The 9,668-nt window shown below is 41.4% G+C and overlaps 1 long non-coding RNA gene across 1 annotated transcript; it reads left to right on the plus strand.

The window, feature by feature from the left end:
* Positions 1–594: 594 nt before the first annotated feature.
* Positions 595–1,056, plus strand: LOC126597150 (uncharacterized). Its single transcript, XR_007614163.1, has 3 exons — positions 595–719; positions 762–825; positions 890–1,056. It is a non-coding gene; the product is annotated as an uncharacterized LOC126597150 (long non-coding RNA).
* The last annotated feature ends 8,612 nt before the right edge of the window (positions 1,057–9,668 follow it).

The raw sequence follows: 9,668 nt of genomic DNA on the forward strand, positions 1-9,668 counted from the left end.
GACATCATTCGACAACCCAAAACATTCTTCTAAAGTTCCCTACATGACATCATAATAGAGATACAATCAAAGATCATTACGTTTAATGAAAATCATAAGCATTGACAAAGCACTTGCAACTATGACATCATGTCACTCATGCTAGGAATTGAACTTAACGCGATCGTTTATAAGCGACCTTCACTACATGTGAATATAAGTTTGTAACGATTATGTGAAACTTCCTTATATTCTAGCAATGGATTTATGCATGCCAATTAAGTGTCGACCCTTAATCAACAAATACAAATAAGTTATTAATCAAATAGTTAAGCCAATTGCATTTACGATTCAAGAGTTCATAACTGGAATTTATCAAATCATATTACACACATAATCATGGCTTTGAAATCACCCCTAGCCAAGAGGGGTTTAACCACTCATCTTCACAACAAAACAAAGTAAAATGAATTTAAACATTGGAAAGAAAAGAAAGAAAACACCTAAACGCTCCAACAATCCAAGTTGGATAGCAAGCACATCCAAGCACTTTCCTTCCCTTCTTTTGCTACGGCACAAGGTGTTGGTACGTGTTTGAAGGTTTGTTTGTATGGAGGAATGGATGTGAAGATGAATGGATGTGTTTTGATTGATCTCCCCTTGATGAAGGGTGGATGAATGTATTTATAGACTAGGAAGAGGATGTAGTGGGTGGTGGTAATGAGTGGATGTAGTGGTAGGTGAATGTGTTGGGTGGTTGAACGGAGTGTATGTAGTGGTAGTTGAATGTGTTGGGTGGTTGAAAGGAGTGGATGTGTTGGGTGAAATGAGTGGATGTAGTGGTAGGTGAATGTGTTGGGTGGTAGAAATGAGTGGATATGTTGGGTGAAATGAGTGGATGTAGTGGTAGGTGAATGTGTTGGGTGAAATGAGTGTGCTAAAATGGTTATTTATAGGGAGAGGATGATGCACAAACTTCAAATTTCATCCATTCCTTTTGCTCCAAGCATAAGCTATCCATTCCATACCCAAAAATGCTCCAAAATGCTCCAAAATGCACTTCTTTGCCACATTAACCCTTTGGACGTACAAACACACGAAAATAGCTTAAAATGCATAATTAACTAAGAAATAACAACATAAATGCATGAGAACAAGCTAACTTAGTTGCATAAATATGCTTCTATCAAATTCCCCCACACTTAGCTTCTGCTAGTCCTCGAGCAAAACAAAACAAACGAAACAAACAAAATACAACCTAGACCTTCCAACATTTGCCTCTGGGATTTTTAATGAAACATGACATGTTAAGAATCATCATTCCCACAGATTTTGGTCATCTTTACACTTGAGCACATACTTAATCACAGTCACCACTTACTAGTTCACAATTAACCAATTAAAATGATGTTTTGAATGTAGTAACATGCCTTAGAGAATTTGCTCAATTTCTTACAAGATACTCTCTATTTTCACACACATTTTCTGACTACACACCCTACACTAGTATATGTGAGAAGATTAATGTAAACACGAAACACTAGGACTCACATGTGTTATAACAAAGAAAGCAATTTTCTGGAGTTATTAAGCATGTTTAGTAATGATCTCATGAATGGAATGCTACTACTTAGATGCGAGAACCAGTGACACCATATGCTCATACCAACTTCAAACTCCACAAATTGAAACACATAACACTCAAGATAGAAGTCAAAGGTTGTAACGGGGCTAAAGGTAATGGCTAACAAAGAAAGGATAGGGATAACAAACGTTCTTAAAGCAATAGCAAGCAAAGTAATGAAATTGAAACTTAGAATTCACTTTAGAATGCAGAAATCAACTTTTAAATACAAAGGGAAGATTCATGCAACACTTAGGGCTGAATTCAATGTTTTGGACCCTTTTTTTTTTTAACAAACTTTTTTTTTTCTTTTCACTCTTTTTTTTTTCTTCTACCCGTGCCTTATTAAGGACTTTGGCACACACACACACACAAGAATCACTTCCCCCACACTTGCTTTCTGCAATACATTGATAAAAAAAAAGAGTTCATTTTAAGTCATGTTTTACTATGCTTCAAGAACAAGGGTATGGATGGTCCTAAAACTAGGCCAGGTAAGGATAGTGTGGATTAACAAAGAACATAGGCTTAACAAGGCTCAACGAGGTTAAACTTAAACACATAAAGAAATAAGGGCACGACAATTTGGCTTTGGTGGTCACTGCACAACTTCATCTTGAATATGTGTTATGCAAATCAATAACATGCTTTGAATGAAATAGGCATGAGTTCTAGCATCCTTGTCCCTAACTAAGGATGAATTGGCAAATTGTCTCCACATGCTTCGAGGTATCATTTTCACTTCCCTTATATGTTCCCCAGGCAGATGAGGTAGACGAAGAGGAAGCATAAGATGATGAAGATGAGTACTCAAGAGCAAGGCTAGGTAAGCAATTAGGAAGGGGTTCCAAGCAGTCGGTTCCAGATCGGAAGATTGATACCAAGTGCTAGCTGATTGCTCTCTTTCTCCTTGTCCCAAAATAACGACAAGGAGAAGGATAGGGAGAAAGCATGATATGAGATACTCTTGCTTTCAACCTTCATGATATGAAATACTTTTGCTTTGGATGAGTTGTTTGCAGAGGTATCCCAAGGAATAAGGAACACTGAGTGACTCGAGAGGCTTTGTTGGGAAGGCATTCTCGGAGAAGAAGGGTTATGTATGTCTACATTGCAAGGGAGGGTGAAGGTCGACATTTATATGAATTAATAACCGGTACTATTCTTTCACTCTTGTCGGCAACCGTTGGATGATTGAATAGTAATTCTTCACGTGCTTTCTACGTCACCAGAAATCTTCAACAGATTGCCCGTAATTTTCGCAAGGCTGAGTGTGCATGTGACAGGCGCTGACATGTCTGAAAAGCAAGTGCCTCTTCGATATCTGGAATCAGCGCTTCGACAAACTGCCCGTGATTTCCACAAAGCTGACTTTGCATATGACAGATGCTGACACGTCTGGAAAAGTTCTGCCTCTTCGATATCTGAGCTTGCCTCTTTGATCTCTGAAATCCCGTCTAGTGCAGAGGGTGCATGTGACAAGTGCAGACAAATCTGGAAAAGAAGATTGGCCGTGGTTTCTGAGCAAGCCCAGGTTTTGAGAAAGCTAGCGCCTCTTCGATTTTTGAGTTGGCCTCTTAGATTTCTGAGCTCGCTTCTTCGATCTCTGAAATTCCATCGAGTGCTGATTTTTATAGAGGTATGCAGGACGTTCAAAGCACACTTGAATTTCTGCCTGTAAAAACTCCCTTCTTGCACTTATACGACCTTGACTTGTCCGACCTCTTCTTTCTTTAACACGTCTGAGTGCAGAGGGTGCATGTGACAAGTGCGGAAAAATCTGGAAAAGAAGATTGGTCGTGGTTTCTGAGCAAGCCCAGCTTTTGAGAAAGCTAGCGCCTCTTCGATTTTTGAGTTGGCCTCTTACATTTCTGAGCTCGCTTCTTCGATCTCTGAAATTCCATCAAGTGCTGATTTTTATAGAGGTATGCAGGACGTTCAAAGCACACTTGAATTTCTGCCTGTAGAAACTCCCTTCTTGCACTTATATGACCTTGACTTGTCCGACCTCTTCTTTCTTTAACACGTCTGAAAATGTCTGGCCCCTCCGACCGTCGTTTTGACTTGAACCTTGGTGAAGAGGCAGTCCCACCTTCTCCAGACAACATATGGCGCCCATCCTTCATATCCCCTACTGGTCCTCTTACCGTTGAGGATTCGGTGATGAAAAATGATATGACCGCCGCGGTGGTCGCCCGGAACCTTGTCATTCCCAAAGATAACAGACTTCTTTCCAAACGATCTGATGAGTTGGCTATTAAGGATTCTCTGGCTCTCAGTGTGCAGTGTGCAGGTTCTGTGTCCAATATGGCCCAATGTTTATTTGCTCGAACCCGTCAAGTTGAATCAGTGGCGGCTGAAGTGATGAGTCTCAAACAGGAGATTAGAGGGCTCAAGCATGAGAATAAACAGTTGCACAAGCTTGCACATAACTATGCTACAAACATGAAGAGGAAGATTGACTAGATGCAGGAATCTGATGGTCAGATTTTACTTGATCATCAGAGGTTTGTGGGTTTGTTCCAACAGCATTTGCCTTCGTCTTTTGGGGTTGTACCACATAGTGAAGCTCCAAATGATCAACCTCTGATACCTCCTGCTTCTGTGCCTCTGCCGACTGCTGATGCTCCGTCTACTACTGAGACTTCTCCTAAGCAGCCTTTGTGAAGGCTCCCTCTTTTATTTTTCTGCCTCCTGTTCATTTTCAACGAATTTTAATGTAAAATACCTTGCATATCTGTCAATGCTTCAAAAATAAACTCACACCAAAAATAATTAAACAAGCAACAAATAAAAATGACAATTATGGCAAAATAAAATTGCAGAAAAGGGAAGGTTTTTAGGAATGCAAAACATGGGTTGCCTCCCAAGAAGCGCTTGCTTTAACGTCTTGCAGCCAAACGAAACTTCCTTCTAAGCTTGGATAGGGCCCACGGCACTAAGTGGGATTTCTTCCACAATTTGCCCCAAATCACTCTCATAGTATAGCTCTAGATGATGCCCGTTCACTTTGAATTCATCGCCGTTCCTTAAGCTTTTAACTTGGACTGCACCATGGGGAAAAACATTAGTGACAACAAATGGCCCAATCCACTTAGACCGTAACTTACCAGGGAACAATCGTAGATGGGAATTGAATAGTAGCACTTTCTGTCCAATTGAGAATGTTTTTCCCCGAATCATTTTGTCATGAAATGCCTTTGTTTTCTCCTTGTAAATTAGCGCATTCTCATAGGCTTGGTTCCGTATCTCCTCAAGTTCATTCAGTTGGAGCTTCCTATTCATTCCAGCAGCATTTAAGTCCAAATTGAATGTTTTCACAGCCCAGTGCCCTTTGTGCTCCAGTTCCACAGGTAGGTGGCACGGCTTGCCGTATATTAGTCGGAATTGAGACATCCCTAGAGGTATTTTGTAGGCAGTGCGATATGCCCACAGTGCATCTTTTAAACACAAGCTCTAATCCTTCTGTTTTGACCCAACAGTCTTCTCCAAGATTTGCTTGATTTCTCTATTTGAGACTTCGGCTTGGCCACTTATTTGAGGGTGGTATGGCGTGGAAACTCGATGCTTCACATTGTACTTTTTAAATAGCACCTCAATGGTGCGATTGCAAAAGTGGGAGCCTCTATCGCTTATGAACACCCTCGGCATGCCAAATCTGGAAAAGATGTTAGCCTTGATAAAATCTGCCACCACTTTAGAATCGTTAGTACGGGTTGCTTTGGCTTCCACCCATTTCGACACATAATCCACGCCTAGCAGAACATAAGTAAAACCATATGAGAGCAGAAAGGGTCCCATGAAATCCATACCCCATACATCAAAGATCTCCACATTAAAGATGGGTGTTTGCGGCATTTGGTCATTGGCACCTATTGTACCTGTTCTTTGGCATCTATCACAAGTTATACAAAATGTTCTAGCATCCTTAAACAATGTAGGCCAATAGAAACCACTCTCTAAAACCTTAAGGGCTATCCTTTGGGTGCCAAAATGACCCCCACATGCATAACTATGGCAAAATGCAAGAATTGAATTAAAATCGGAATTGTGCACACATCTACGAATAATCTGGTCAGGACAATACTTCCATCAATATGGATCATCCCACACATAAAATCGTGCATCATTTCTAAGTTTATCACGCTTGTACTTATCTAGAGTGCTAGGAACTTGTTTTGTGACCAAATAATTGACCAAATCAGCATACCAGGGCTCACTTACCTCCAGGGACAGCAATTGCTCGTCGGGGAAAGTTTATAGAATGGGTAAGGAGTCCTCCTCGTGCACCAAACGGCTGAGGTGGTCAGCCACCACATTTTCACTCCCCTTTTTATCTCTTATTTCAATGTTGAACTCTTGAAGTAGGAGCATCCAACGAATCAGCCTTGGTTTGGCCTCCTTCTTGGTGAGAAGATACTTCAACGCTGCATGGTCAAAATATACAATCACTTTAGTGCCAAGTAAGTATGAACGAAATTTATCTAAAGCAAATACAACTGCAAGAAGTTCTTTCTCAGTGGTACAATAATTCAATTGAGCATCGTTTAGGGTCCGGGAAGCGTAGTGGATGACGTGGGGCTGTTTGTTCCTTCTTTGGCCTAAAACAGCACCAATGGCATAATCAGATGCATCATACATTAGCTCAAATGGAAGGCTCCAATCTGGTGGCATGATGATGGGGGCCGAAGTCAACATGTCTTTGAGGGTTTTGAAAGCGGTCTCACACTCCTTGTTGAACTCGAAGGCTACTTCCTTTTGGAGTAAACGGCAAAGGGGTTGGGCAATTTTTGAGAAATCCTTGATGAATCTCCTATAAAATCCTGCATGGCCAAGAAAAGAACGAACCTCCCTCACCGAAGTGGGAGAGGGTAAGTGACGTACAAGATCTATTTTAGATTTATCAACCTCAATCCCTTTTTCTGATATGATATGCCCCAAAACTATACCTTGTTTTACCATAAAATGGCACTTTTCCCAATTCAAGACAAGATTAGTTTCAATGCATCGTTGTAAGATCAGAGTAAGATTATTCAAGCATGCATCAAATGAGTCACCAAAGACACTAAAGTCATCCATAAACACTTCAATGATCTTTTCCACAAAATCTGAGAAAATACTTACCATACATCTTTGGAATGTGGCTGGTACGTTGCATAGCCCAAATGGCATGCGTTGATAAGCAAAGGTACCAAAGGGACATGTGAAGGTAGTCTTTTCTTGGTCATCAGGAGCTATCACAATATGATTATAACACGAATAGCCATCAAGAAAACAATAAAATGAATGACCGGCTAACCTTTCCAGCATTTGATCAATAAAGGGCAGCGGGAAGTGATCTTTTCTTGTCGTAGTGTTGAGCTTCCAATAGTCAATACAAACTCTCCATCCAGTTTGGATTCGGGTGGGAACAAGCTCATTATCTTCATTTTTTACCACAGTGACTCCAGACTTCTTAGGAACAACTTGGACCGGCGAGACCCAATGGCTATCAAAAATTGGGTAAATCACTCCACAATCTAGTAGCTTGATAATTTCCTTCTTCACGACATCCATCATGGGTGGATTGAGCCTACGTTGTGCTTCTCTAGATGGTTTGGCTCCTTCTTCTAAGAGTATTCGATGCATGCAAGTGGTAGGGCTAATTCCCTTGATATCGGCCAATGTCCACCCAATGGCAGTTCTGTATTCCCGAAGCACCCTCACCAACTTGTCCTCCTCTTGTGCAGTGAGTGAAGAAGAGATGATGATGGGCAGCGTCTCTTGTTCTCCGAAAAACACATATTTCAAATGGCTTGGCAATGGTTTAGCTCTAAGGAAGGGGGCTGGATTACAGAAGGAAGTAACTTGTTAGTCGAATTGGAAATTGAAATTAGGTTAGGAGACTTACCAATATGCCTTGGATTTGACTCTAGGGCAGCAACCACTTCCACCAATTCTTCTTGAATAGGCACGGCAAGATGTTCCTTGTTGTTGCCGTGTGCATTCCTAAGTGCTAACCCTTCGTTTTTAAGTCCAATGCTTTGCGTGAGAGTCTTTTCAAGTGCATCCTCACTCAAATCATTAAGGAATTCCTGCGCCCAAGAGTCAATCACATCAATAGAGAAACAAGAGTGACCATCATGAGGATATCTCATAACATCAGAAATATTGAAATCAATAACTTCCCCATCAAATTCCATGGTCAATGTTCCCTTGAATACATCTATCTTTGTACGGGCAGTCTTCATGAATGGTCGGCCAAGTAATATTGGTAATTGAGAGGAATGGTTTGAGTCTTCCATTTCAAGCACGTAGAAGTCCGCCGGAAAGACTAGGTGATTCACCTGCACTAAAACATCCTCCAAAACACCTTTTGGATACGCATTAGATCTATCGGCCAGTTGAATGATCACTCCATCATTTTTTAATTCTCCCAAGTTCATAGATGCATATATTGAATAAGGCATGACATTTATTGATGCACCTAGATCTAACATGGCAGATTCAAAGCGAGTATTTCCTATAACACAAGGAATTGTAAAACTGCCTAGATCTTTGCACTTAGGAGGTAATTTTCATTGCAACACAGCTGAGACATTCTCGCTTACCCTTACCACCTCTTTGTTCGAAGCCCTCTTCCTTGTAGTGCACAGCTCCTTCAGGAACTTAGCATACTTGGGGACTTGTTTAATTGCATCTAGAAGTGGAATGTTGACTTGCACCTTTCTGAATGTGTCAAGGATGTCTTTGTCACTCTCATCCTTCTTTGATTGCATAAACCTGCGAGGAAAGGGTGCATTGGTTGGAATGGAATTAGAAGTCATCGAATTTGAACCCAACTTACCTTTGGTGGTCGAATTAGGGTGTGTAGGTGGTTGTGGCAAAGATTGCTCAATCCTTGCCGAGGGCAGGCCTTGCCCTTTCTCCTCAGATTGCATCTTTTTGTCCTCCGGTTGATTGGATTTAGATGGGCTGAGATCAGATCCAACTTCTTGTCCACTTCGCAAGGTGATGGCTTTGGCAGATTCGAAGCCTCCCTTTGGATTCACATCCGTCGAACTAGGTAACTTACCTGGCTCTCTACTAAATTGGCCCATGAACTCAGCCATTTGTCCCATCTATCTCTTCAGTTCAGTCACATCTCGAGCTTGATTTTGCACTTCCTTGGCGTAATTGTGCATATCTTTGGCTTGATTTTCCTGACCCTTCGCCAACGTAGTTAGTAACTGAATAACTTGAGCATTATCAAAAGACGAACCTGAGTTATTTTGGGCAGGTTGTGTTTGGGGTTGTGTGGGTGCATACGGCCTTTGATAGAATCCCGGAGGTTGCTGTCTGAATGCACTTTGTTGTTGGGTTTGTTGGGGCTCCCTCCATTTGAAATTTGGATGATCTCTCCAACCTAGATTGTATGTATTCGAGAACGGATCATTCCTTGGTTGGTTTTGACTCCCAAAACCCACGGCGTTGGCAGATTCCCACCCTCCGTTCTCGATCAATTGAGGGCACTTATCCGTGAGATGTCCATTCATTTAGCACACGCCACAAGCAGCTACACTTTGTTCTTTTGGTTTTTCAACCACCTGTGAAAGAAGAGTACTAAGATTAGCCATTTGATTTTGAAGTTCGGAAATAGCACTTACCTCATTAACTTGTTGCTGCTGTGGGTTGTCTATTTAGCCAACGCCTTCATATTGTTGAGCATTCAATGCTCGATTAGCAATTAAGGTCTTGGCAGCCATGGGTGTTTTGTCCACCAAAGCTTCTCCTGCTGAGGCGTCCAACATTTGGCGTTCAATTGGTAGAAGCCCTTCATAGAAATATTGAAGAAGAAGCTCCTCCTTCATCTGGTGCTGTGGACATGAAGCAACAAGGGTTTTAAAAAGCTCATAGTAAGTGGGAAAGGATTCACCTTGGTTTTGCTGAATGCCACTAATCCTTTTACGTAGTAGAATGACTCGAGAAGTTGGGAAAAACTTCTCCAAAAATGTCCGTTTCATACTCTCCCATGATGTGACAGTTCTGGGGGCTAGCTCATACAACCAATCTTTAGCCTTTTCCAAGAGAGAAAAGGGAAAAGCCT

Source organism: Malus sylvestris, chromosome 13, assembly GCF_916048215.2.
Source record: "Malus sylvestris chromosome 13, drMalSylv7.2, whole genome shotgun sequence".
NCBI classification, from domain to species: Eukaryota; Viridiplantae; Streptophyta; class Magnoliopsida; order Rosales; family Rosaceae; genus Malus; species Malus sylvestris.